General features: G+C 34.8%; 1 pseudogene; it reads right to left on the bottom strand.

Annotated features, from left to right (window-relative positions):
• Positions 1 to 1713: 1713 nt before the first annotated feature.
• On the bottom strand, positions 1714 to 2005 carry LOC107195683 (annotated as a pseudogene).
• Positions 2006 to 11691: the final 9686 nt, after the last annotated feature.

Raw genomic sequence — 11691 nt, forward strand, 5'->3', positions numbered from 1 at the left:
AAAAAAAAAAAGTAATGTGTTGAATTAGATTTTCACCTCCTTAGCCACAGTGATGTTAGGAGTTCCCAAGGATTCTCAGATTTTTGCAGAATTTGTTGAGAAAAGTGTTGGATTCCACCCCCCGCAGTTTCCCGTGGGACTATGTGGTGAAGATGCAGTCTCGTTGTCTGGCTGAGGGAAGCTGACTGACTGGAATCTCCTTGGACTACTTACTGCATTTAAACAACTTAATCCCCCAACCTAAGTTACTGGCTTATGTGATGCTAAATTGTGAAAAGTAAAGGAATAAGGAATTAACTGGCCCACAAATGCGTTTTTAGATATTTTTAATGGTGTCCATGCATGCTCCCTTAATAAGCAGAAAGAACTAGATAGGAACATCACAGCAATTTCTCCTCACAGCTTCTGTGCAGATGTCACCTCCTTTAAGAAAACCCAACTCATGAAAATCCAAATTTAACCTGATTTTTACAAGAGAATAATTCCTTGAGGGTCTGTGAGGAACTAATAATCTGAAGAACCTATATCCATTTGCTTAGTTCTGAAGACTTTTCTATATTTTGAATGTCTAAAGGTACTCTGAAGGGAGAGAGAGTTGAGTTTCAGTTTATGTAAGTGATGGCATTTACTAAGAGCTGGATCTGCCAGTACTTTGATCTTGGACTTCCCAGCCTCCAGAACTATGAGAAGTTTATGTTTGTTGTTCAAGCCAGTCTATGATAGTTTGTCATAAAAGCCCTAACTGCCTAAGACAGGTAGATATTCTTATCTCCCTTGTATAAGTAAATGAACAGATGTAACACTCAATGTTTTAACTTCTGTAAACTGACATCATCGATTCATACTTTTGATTATTTTTCCTGTTGCATAGGACCCTAAGAAGCGCTGAATTGAGATAGAAAGGATCTTGTTCGTTTCTTTTCTTTCATAAATGAACTTTTTTGTTTATTTTGAGGATCGGTATATAGACATTTCAATTTATATACAATTCTTAATCTGTGTACTGAAAAACTAAAGAGCTCTGTGGTTTTGATTTTTAAAAAACTATTCCAGTGACTTTCTAGCTCAAAATTTGGAGACAAATTTTCCTTAAGATAAGTGACAATATCTTTAAATATTGATAAGCTCTTACATGATAAGTCCCACCAATCTACAATATATCATATATACTACATGCCCGAAATTTTAATAATCTTTCCCAGCACCCTAACAGTTAATAGAAAAACTGAACTGCTATGACCAACAATATGGCAGAGGACACACAATTCTGACAAGGAGAGCTAAGATCAAGGAGTAGTTTTCTTTAGGGAATAATTTTACTTAAAAACAAGAGGGGAATAGAATTAATTTAAAGTGTGCAAGACATATTAAATGCATGACTATGACTCCAAATTACCATTTAGTATGCTTTGTATTATAGGCCATAAAAGCAATCACCCCAAAATCTATGGAATGTTAAGCTGACACCCAAGATAATCAAAACTTTACATAATTCAACATGTCATTTTTTTCTGGTTGTACCAAAAAATAAATGAGCAAATGATTTCACTTCTTAAAAAAAGCATTTACACTTAAAAAGGGAGTGAGATAAACACTCTTTATTAAAAGTGTTTCTACTAAAAAACTTCCATGTACAAAACGATTGATAAAAATATTCTTCTGGATTGTACAAAGGAGGAGGTAGCAACCACTGATAAGACATGGTGCATGATATTAATCACACTTAGCTTCTTTCTCTCCTGCTTCACCAAAGGCTGGACTCTCCTTATTTTTAGTTCTTCCATTTTCTGCAGATTGATCTCTAGTTTCTTGGTTTGGCCCTTTGGCCTGTTTTCCCTTTGCTCTCCTCTTCCCTTTTGTTCCACACTTTTATCTGAAGATTTAATCTTTCCTGCTGCCGATTTTTCATTTTCATTTCCACTCTTGCAGGAGCAAGTTTAGTCGTCGGCCTCCCCGATCTCCTCTAGAGCCGCTCCTTGGCTGACCTGACCTTCCTCTTAGGCATCTGGGCAGTGGGAGGGCACGGGCTGGGTGCCTGGCACAGAGCCTTCGTGAGGTTGGGCTGCCTGGCGGCTTCTACTCCTCGCCCAATGTATTTAATAATGCCCATTCCTTCATTTGTCCAGTCAACAAATATTTGTTAAATGACCATTTGATGTGAAGCACAATTCTAGGTGTACAATGGCGAGGATCAGTATATAGACATTAAAATAGAAATCTCATGCCCTCAGGGAGCTTATAGTCTCATTTGTTAAAATAGCAGAAGAAAAATTAAAATAGAAATCTCAAGCCCTCAGGGAGCTTATAGTCTCATTTGTTAAAAACAAGGCAATTTGTCAATGTATAACTGAAAGTTGAATTATAATTCACATTTTCCAGTATTTATTTTTATTTGTACTTTTAGCATTCCTTACATTTAAAGGTATGTCATACATTTGTTTTTTCTGTATTTCATCTTTTATATTTGTGATTTTAGATTATTGGATCCTTGAGAATAGGAATTTTTCTCTCTCTCTTTGGTAGAGGCCTTATTATATGAAATATATATTAATCAGCACTTGTTAATGATTTTTGTCATTTAGCCTCACACAATTTTAGCCTTGCAAGACACCTTGTAGGCCATCTAATTTCTTCTTCCAATTGCTTAGGTGTGACAATGGAGATTCTAGGTGATAATATTTTTCTTTTATATATAAAATACTGGAAAGAGCTGTGATCATTAATATTATTGCCAGGTTCATAAAGCTAGTTTGGTCAAAACTGGGACTAGAATCTAGTTTTTCTGGATTATTTAATAAAATATTTCATTCAATATCTACTTATTGAAAAACTGGTATCATTTAAAGAGTTTTGACTAATGTCTCGAATTTAAGCTCTGTTATTTCCTAGATGTGTAATCTTTGCCATTTTCTTAACTTCTCTGTTTTGGTTTCGTCATAGGTGAGCTAGAAATAAAAATAATATATTCCTCTGAGAGTTTTTTTGAGGATTAAATAAAATATGATATGTACAGTACTTGGCATACCATAACCCAAAACAGCCTCTGATTGTATGAATGGACTGTTTCCAAAATGGCTGCCAAATATGGAGACAAACTGTGTGGAGGTGAACAGGGATCTAAGGTGGGCTCAGTATATTCTCCAGCTCTCTGAGAGACAACTGGAAATAGTGCTTCTGTCTTCATACTAAGAAAGCTCGTCTGATTTTTGTATGTCATAGGGGAAAAGTAGTCTAACCTGGATACTACAAGATCTCAAGTGACTAATTTGAAAATTAAAAATAAATATTTGGGTTTTTGTTGTTGCTGTTGTTTTGTTCTCCAAGAGGGTGAGTTGGAACTCGTACTGGTTACAGAATGATTACTCCTTAAGCCTACAAGCACCTTTCACCACATGGCAGAGGTCATATTCCTGTTCTTTAGCAGAGCAAAAAGTAAGTGTAAGAAGCACTTAAAACTATGAAAAGATAACATTATCAATTCTTTTTTTTCCTCTGAAAGCTTTCATTATCTGATACCTTTAATCTCTGTCATTGTTTGCTATCTTTTAAATAAACAGTATTTGGGGAAGAGAAGCATAAAAGCCTTTATGTTTAATGGCACCTGATTACCCAGGCCTTTATTTGATAGTAGAGATTTGCCTCTGAGGAATAAAAGAAAAAGATATCTTTGTCAAATGAAATAATAATTTTTATTCCATTATCTTTTTCTATTCTGATCACATAATCACATCAATGGCTATTTCTGAGAAGGAAAATGTTTTAAACATATATGTGAGGTCCAATATGCCTGAATAAATAGAGTGTATTCATGCAATGGAATACACAATGATTTGAGACCTACCGCAGTGTAATACTAAACTATTAAGATGAGTAAATTTCCAAATTAAAATATTGAGTGAAAATTTTTTAATCATATTGCTTTTATTAATACAAAATTTTAAAATGCTACTATATTTTAGGAAAAATACATTTTAACAATGGGTGGGAGAGATCCTGTTCAATTTTAGGATAGTGTTCCCTCAGGGGATGAAGGGAGTAGTGCTGAAGAAAGAGACAAAGGCTCCAATATACCTTTTGCATTAAAAAGACATATAAAGAATACTTTAAGATTGGAAGTAATAGCCTTAGAATTAAAAAAAATAAATATGGAGGAGGTGTTTCCACTAGACTGTGTCATTTTCTCTGTTATTTAGACCAGCATTGTCCCATAGAACTTCCTATGGTGAGGGAAATATTTTATCTCCGTGACGTCCAATCAGGCAGCCAGTAGTCGTATGTCGCTACTGAGTACTTGAAGTGTGGCTAGTGTGACTGGGAGACAGAATTTTAAATTTTATGTACTTTAAGTTAATCTAAATCTTAAATTAATTTTAATGTGGCCAGTGGCTACCATACTTGACAACACAGATTTAGACCACAGAGAACATTCTAAACCTTCCATTTGACTTCATTTGGGGAAGAGACAATCTCATTATTTTCCCATTATGAATGTGAGTGTAAATATTGAAGAAAACTCAATAATCTCTTGATAATATCAAGTATGTCAAAGGGCAACTGAAAGTTATTGGGGAATTGGGGGAGGGTGGGAAAAGAAACCTTCCTGACTGTGTTTACACTTGTCAGGTGGAAAGAGTAGAAAGGTCACTATCTGGCTCCATTGGGTGTCTATAGAAAAGAAAGAAATCAAAAGCCCACCAAGTACTCATGGGGGGTACTTCGGATTTGGTAACAGATTTGATAACTGAAGACTTAATTTCCCCAGTGACTCAACTGATACAGGAGGTTTTATCTTTTTCAGAAAATTAAGAGTAAATTGACTGGTTCAATAGACTTACTGACTCCAGTTAGATAAGTATTTGCTGTGTTTATTAAGTTGTTTATGTAGTGCAATAATACAAGTGATTTAATAAAGATAAGACTTCAGATAAATGTCAACACACTTCCCACTCTGCAGCTGGTCCGTTTCAAGCAGTTAAAATAAATTAAAAGATAAAATACTGCTCACACACAAAAAATTGATCATTGTTCAAGGGAAACATTTAAAATTGAAAGGAATCTTCTAGTTTCAGTACACAAAGACATATGCATATGTGTAGCATATGAACCTCTCTGTAATCTGGATTTTCTCTACCTAGAAGGGAAGAGACAGGAAGCTATGCTTTGTAGGTGTTTGCCATAATGAGTTATAATTAAAAGGTACTTACAATTCGTAGACAAGTATTAATGACTAGTGTTATTTATAGCACAAATAATGGAGATCTTTGAATTAGATAAAATAAATGCTAGTAATTCTGTTATTTATCTATCTTTACATACATCAAGGCATAGCTAGTGAAAGATTATTAAGCTATAAATGTAAATGCTGTCATTGGAATTAAAATAACATAAAGTAAATCTGAATTTTACCCAACCTTCTCTGTTTACATTGTTTTGTAAAGAAAATGTATGCTTTTATTTGTAGTTTTTCTAGGACATAATCTGACGTGAAAAATGTATTAAAAAGGGTGATGACAGAAAAGAGATGTATCTCTATGGTGCTCAAACCATTATTTCTGTTGTTTTCCAGAGCAGGGTGGATGAGATTCCTTTCCTCTATTCTCTCAAAGCAACCAGGGCAAATCTCTACTATTTCAGTATGTGCTTACCTATTTTTTTCTATCTCAGGCCTAAACAGTTCTTGGTTTATAGTACTTGTTCAAAATAGTATTTAAAAACTGTTTAGAAATGGGCCCGGTAGGCCATGGTGAGCTCTTTCTTGCCGAATTCTGAGCCATCAAACTTCCTTACAAGACGCCAAGATTGCTGTCGCACAACAGGAAATATTGGATTGAAACATGAAGTATGAGGCTAAATAATGACAAGTTCTTCGTTTGGTCAGGAAAAAAAAATTATTTACCATAGTTTTAGATTACTTTCTCTCTTCTTGAAAATTATATGGCATATTTAATATCTATAGTATTGCATATGGCGTTTTCCAAATGCTTGACACACAGAGACATTGGACATTTGCCATATCAAATGCCTGGCATACGATGTCCACCTGCCCAATGAACTGAGAAGTTGGCCTTTGTAACCAGGTGTGCTAGAGTGTTTAATGGTCACAAATTCTTCCAATCTCTGTGCCAGGCCCCTTTGCAATATAACTTTGCTATTCTTTCCATCCAGAAGTGGAGACTTTTTCTCTACACCGTAAATCTAGGCTGATCAGGTAATTGTTTGACCAATGGAATGTGTTAGAAGTGACATTGTATGAATTCTAGGGGTGAGGACTTAAGGGGCTTGCAGTTTCTGCCTTTGACTTTCTGAAATGCTACCTTGAGACCTCCACTAAAGAAACCTTTACCTGCTAGTGGATGGGAAGCCATTTGGTGAACGGAAGCTCCCCAAGTAACAGCTAGAACCAAGTATCAGACATGCAAGTAAGATCACCATGGACCTTCCAGCCCCTCTGATTTTCCAGGTGATACAGCCACATGAATGAGCCCAGGCAAAATCAGCACAGGCATTGTTTTAATCCACCATGAATGACTTAGTAGTGAATGAAAGATACTTTAATTAGTAGTGTTTAAAAGTAAAAAGCAAATTATAGAATTAAAGTCCATATATTATTACTAATTTGTCCATTTGTTCATGAAAATGTATTTTATACAACGTATCTTTTAGTAGAAATAGAAATTGTTTTCTTTGGGAGTTATGAGTATTGAACCACTTGATGAATGGCAATCATAGTGATTGGAACTTTTAGAGATTCAGTATACAGGAATGATTCATCTCCATTCCCCTAGCTATTTACAATGTAGCATTTACAATGTGTATTTGTTAACTACGGGAAAATAATTGTGCTGGAATTGACTGAAATACGTTCATACCTACCCACACTCCTTGCCAATTTTTGTGTGGTTGTTTTGGTTCTGGTAGTTGTCTCAGATTGCTTTGGGCTTCTACACAGAAAATTTAAATTTTCTTTTCAAATGAAAAAAATATATAGCAAAAGATTTTTTTTAAAGATGGAGGAAAAATTAGAAAGGAGTAGCAAAAATCACTCCTTAGTGCATCTTGCTATGAGAGCTAAAGAAAGGTTAAAAGTTGACTGGTGAACTGTAAGCAGTTTTAAAATCCGCTCATGTTAATCAATATTTCTCCAAATACCATAACGGTGCAAAATTTCAACAAGAGTAAGTATCTTTTCACCAAGTCATAGGCAACTAAAAATGCTTCTCAATAAAACATTTTCCATTCTCAGCTCAGAGAAATAATAATCTTATAAAAATATAGTGGTTAGAAGAAAGAGCAGAAGATTGTAAAACTAGGCACAAGAAGTCTACCAGCTGTTAGAAAGTTCAAAAAGTCAATAAATGAAGCTAAATACTAGTCTTCTAAAATCATTTTTCAAGAAAGATAAATAGGGTCCTTTTCACCTTAAATTCTCATTTGACAGTATCCTAGCACATGTCTTGGCTATTAATATACTTGGGTAGCCTCAGGGAGACTTTCAAAAAGTGGTTCTTAAGATACTGATATTCTTGTCTCCGGACTCATGAGTCATTTGGACACAGGAATTGAATTTAAGAGGTACTCACTTCCTCACTGTTGAGGAGCTGGTAGAAAAAACATAATTATTATATTGAAGATTCAATAAACATTCTTTCATTTTTCAAAGTAGATCCTCACAACACTATTCTAAAATCTTTTGTGACTAGGTCTTCTGTGAGGAAGGAATGACATGTCTTAAATTTGTCCGTAGGCCTGTAGCGGTGGTCATCACTGCACGTTCCTCCCCAAATAAAAAGGCAGTGAGGTAAAACGTGGAGCAGCTACAAGTGCTTTTTTTCCTACAAATTCTGTTCACTGGGAAATGGACTCTGTTAATCTTTTATCGCATCAAGATCTCTGCAACACCGAGGCTATTTTAATAGGGATTTATTGCTAGGAGAATTCTGGACTCATTTTTTGAAAGATGGATGTGTGGGGTGTTCGCATTTTTTAGAAGTTGCTGAGATGTTCCTCAGCCTTGGTTTAGTTACAGAAAGTTAGCTGAAACTGAGGTAGAAAGTATTTTTAAAACTATCTGGATCCAATCTTATTTCCTCTACAAAGGGAGCATGTGTGCGTGTGTGTGTGTGTGAGAGAGAGAGAGAGAGTGAGTGTGCGTGCCTGTGTACAAACGCTTGTGTGCATGCACACGGTGAGCTTTAAAGAACTGATTCCTCTGTACTAAACATTACATAATTTCTTAAAATTATATGCATTACATGTCCAGTGTGTGTAAGGCACTATGCTGAGGCGGGCCAAAGAAGGACTGTTAGTTCTCAAGGATCTTGCAGTGTAGTGGATTTATATTGTCTGCTTTTGTCTTTTACATTAAATGACTTATATTATCCTAATGATAGTGTTCCTTCCTTATTTGGAAGTACATAGTTTTGAACAGTCACTAACTACAGAAGTGACTTAAAAACATGGACATGCCATATCTGTGCATAGATTCTTTTGGCAGAAAAGGGTGTTAGTGTACAAACCAGCATTTAATGAATGAACAGAGAGAATAGAATATCCCATTAAACTAGTATTTAATTTCTGCATGTTACTTATAAATGACTTTTCATTTATGCCAGAGTGAATAAGAAGGAAATTATTTTTTAAAAGTCTTTTGAAACAAATAAGAGAAAATTATGTCTCTAGTACTGCTATTGGGAGGGGACACATTTTGGCACACAACTGTGGTATTTTAATTCGTTTTTTATTTTCTATTGTAATGACTTCTGTTTTGTGTTCATGAATTTTGTGCTGGCTGGTTAAGTGACTCAAGAAACAGTTTTGTGGTAGTATAATAGTTTTGTTTAAATTATAATATACATAATGTGCCAGGCCTTGTCCAATTTAATGAAATATACTTTATTAAATGGGCGAAAGAATCCATGTAAAAGCCTAAGGTGCCTTAGTCAAATTTATGATAGCCGATTCATAGGCAGGCACAATTATATCCAATTAGCAACCTTGGCTTTATGAAACAGTTGCATTATGTATTTTTAGATTTCAATGTCTCTTGTGGTCAATCATCTTTCAACATGAGTACTTAAATGCATTTTGAAAATGAAGGAGCCAGAATCATTGAACAGCATAGATACTTGGTTAGTTGTTTTATGATGCTGGTTACTGAGAAAGTTGTCTTTGTTGATGGCAACCATGTATCTCTACAATGCTATAGTCAGATATTACTTAAGTTAGCTGATTTGTTTGAAATATTATTAGGCAATAATTGTCAAATACATAAACCAAAGAAAAGTAAAATATTTCAATTTAATTGTTTTATTAATTATCTCTTTATAGGGTTTCCCAAATATCTATTGTATTTGGTGAAGGAAATGACACGTTCAACAGAGAGGTAAGCCAGGCCCACATGTCTTTCAGCCTAGCTTAATTGTAAAAATTGTAAAAATGTATTTAATTGTAAAATGTATTTAATTGTAAAAATGTCTTTTTTAAAAAATGAACTAAAATAAAAGTTAATATAGAAAGAAGATGCAACAGAGACATCTGCTTACAACAGCTCTCTGTCAATTTACCAGTAACCATATTATCTAAAGCAAGTTCATCTTATGATCAGTTTATCTATTGAACAGAACACAGTCCCTTGTTGATTGGCTTTGAAACTGTTTGAATCTCTCTCTCTCTCGCTCTCACTCTCGCTCTCACTCTCTCTTCATGCTTAGAATTAAAAACAGAAAACCGCAACCTAATTTAAGTAGCTAATCCTGCTTAAATTTATGACTTTTATAATTGGTTTAATTGCAGGCATTCTTTTTTTTCTTTTTTCTTTTTTTTTAATATGTACTATGCTTTCCAACATGTTAAAGCTTTCTAAAGTCTAAAGACCCTTTCTTCAAAGTTTAATTTTAAGGGGATCTGTTTAAGGTGGGCTAAATATTCAGAGAAATTTTCCCATTATAGAACTTTTAAGAATGCTGGATAAAATTTAAAAAATAATAATTAAATGCATGACTGAATTAAATGGAAAGTAAGGAAAATCCTTAGAGGCCAGAAAGGGCAAGGTGAGAATGCTGAGAATTAAGCAAACATTGAAACCCTAGAGCTTGGGCTACATCTGCAGGGGGACAGGAAGCAAAGCATGAGGCCAGAGTGGTATGGAAGTTCGTGTGAAGAGCGATAAAGAAGGAACACACCAAAAGCATGCTCAGAGAGTGACTTGAAATTGCTTCCCCTCAAGGGAGAGAATGGGCAGATAATTATTGATCTTGGCTCTGGGTAAAGAGTTAAAAAAAAAAAGTCTTCTCTGAGCATTGATCCTCAAAGCCCATTTTCCCATGAGTTCGTGTCCAGAATTCGTACTACCATACTATTATGTGGAAAATACAAAAACCAAGACCAATAATGTGGTTTAAAGGGATCCAGGCTGAGGGGGACTGTGGTTCCTGGAAGAGGCAAATGCAAATACATTCTGGGACAACACAATTTAAGTGTAGAGGCTGAAGTGATAAGCTTAGAAGATGGAAGGAAGGGCCACGAATCAAGAAGTGCAGGTGGCTTGTAGCTGGAAAAGACAAGGAAATGAACTCTCTCCAGGTGCCTCCAGGAAGAATGCAGCTCTGATGATCACCTTGACTTTAGTCCCGTCAAACTCATTCCAGTTTTCTGACTTCCAGAACTTTTAGACAATAAATTTGTATCATTTTTAGCCACTAAGTTTTTGGTAATTTGTTGCAGCAGCAATAGGAAACTAATATTTGCTGAAGAGATGAATAGGCTTCAAGAGAGATCGTTTTAGGTAGGGATCTGATACTACACAGAACCTTCGGAAGACACGTCAAGAAATTTGTACTTGGACTGAAAAAATTGAAATGTCTGTTTAGAATGTTGCATTTATAAAGTACCACTGATCCCTCTAACTCATTTGGTGGCCAAATTCCTTCTACATTTTGCATATAGAATACAGAGCTTGAATTTTAGGACCGTGTCAATATGACATACACATTTAGGTTGACAGAGTTGTAACCTAGAATTTCATCTTAGATATTTTGGTGTTTAAAAGAGTTTCTCAAAGCAGGTGTAGCAAGGGCTAACTGGGGAAACTGAGCCCCAAATTATAGCTTTATACCTGATTTTTAAAGTATATACAGAATGAAACAAAATGCAAAATAAATAAAAGGGAAAAAGTTGAAATATAAAGACTTACAAGATAGCTGTAATTATTATTTTTAGTGTCTGTCTCCTTTATAAGCCACTTTGCCATAAGATATAATGCCACAGACAATACCAAGATACTTCTCTAGTGATTCTTATACATCGATGTAAAAACATATGTTAGGCTGTCTATACCACCTGCCGTTCAGGTGGAAGTCATGATACGCGAGCCTGGCTGCTCTCTACTTATATCCTAAATTAAGATTCTCAGTGGTGAAGGTTGAGAGTAAAAGGAAATATCTGTACCAATCAATATAATCTCATAACTTGATCTTGCATGGAAAGTATTTCCACCTATCAGAAAACCATGTAGTATCACTTGCTGATAGTGTTTTCTAAATTTTTATTGTTTATGTAGGTTTTGAACTTGGAATATATGAAAATCTCTGTGTTATGAGAATTGAAGATATCTCAAGACAAATATTCTGTAGAAAATTTGGATAAAAATAAAAGGTTAATTTTGAAAATCAATTTTTCAAATACCAGAGTTTA

This window comes from Pteropus alecto, unplaced genomic scaffold (assembly GCF_000325575.1).
Source record: "Pteropus alecto unplaced genomic scaffold, ASM32557v1 scaffold21, whole genome shotgun sequence".
Lineage (NCBI taxonomy): Eukaryota > Metazoa > Chordata > Mammalia > Chiroptera > Pteropodidae > Pteropus > Pteropus alecto.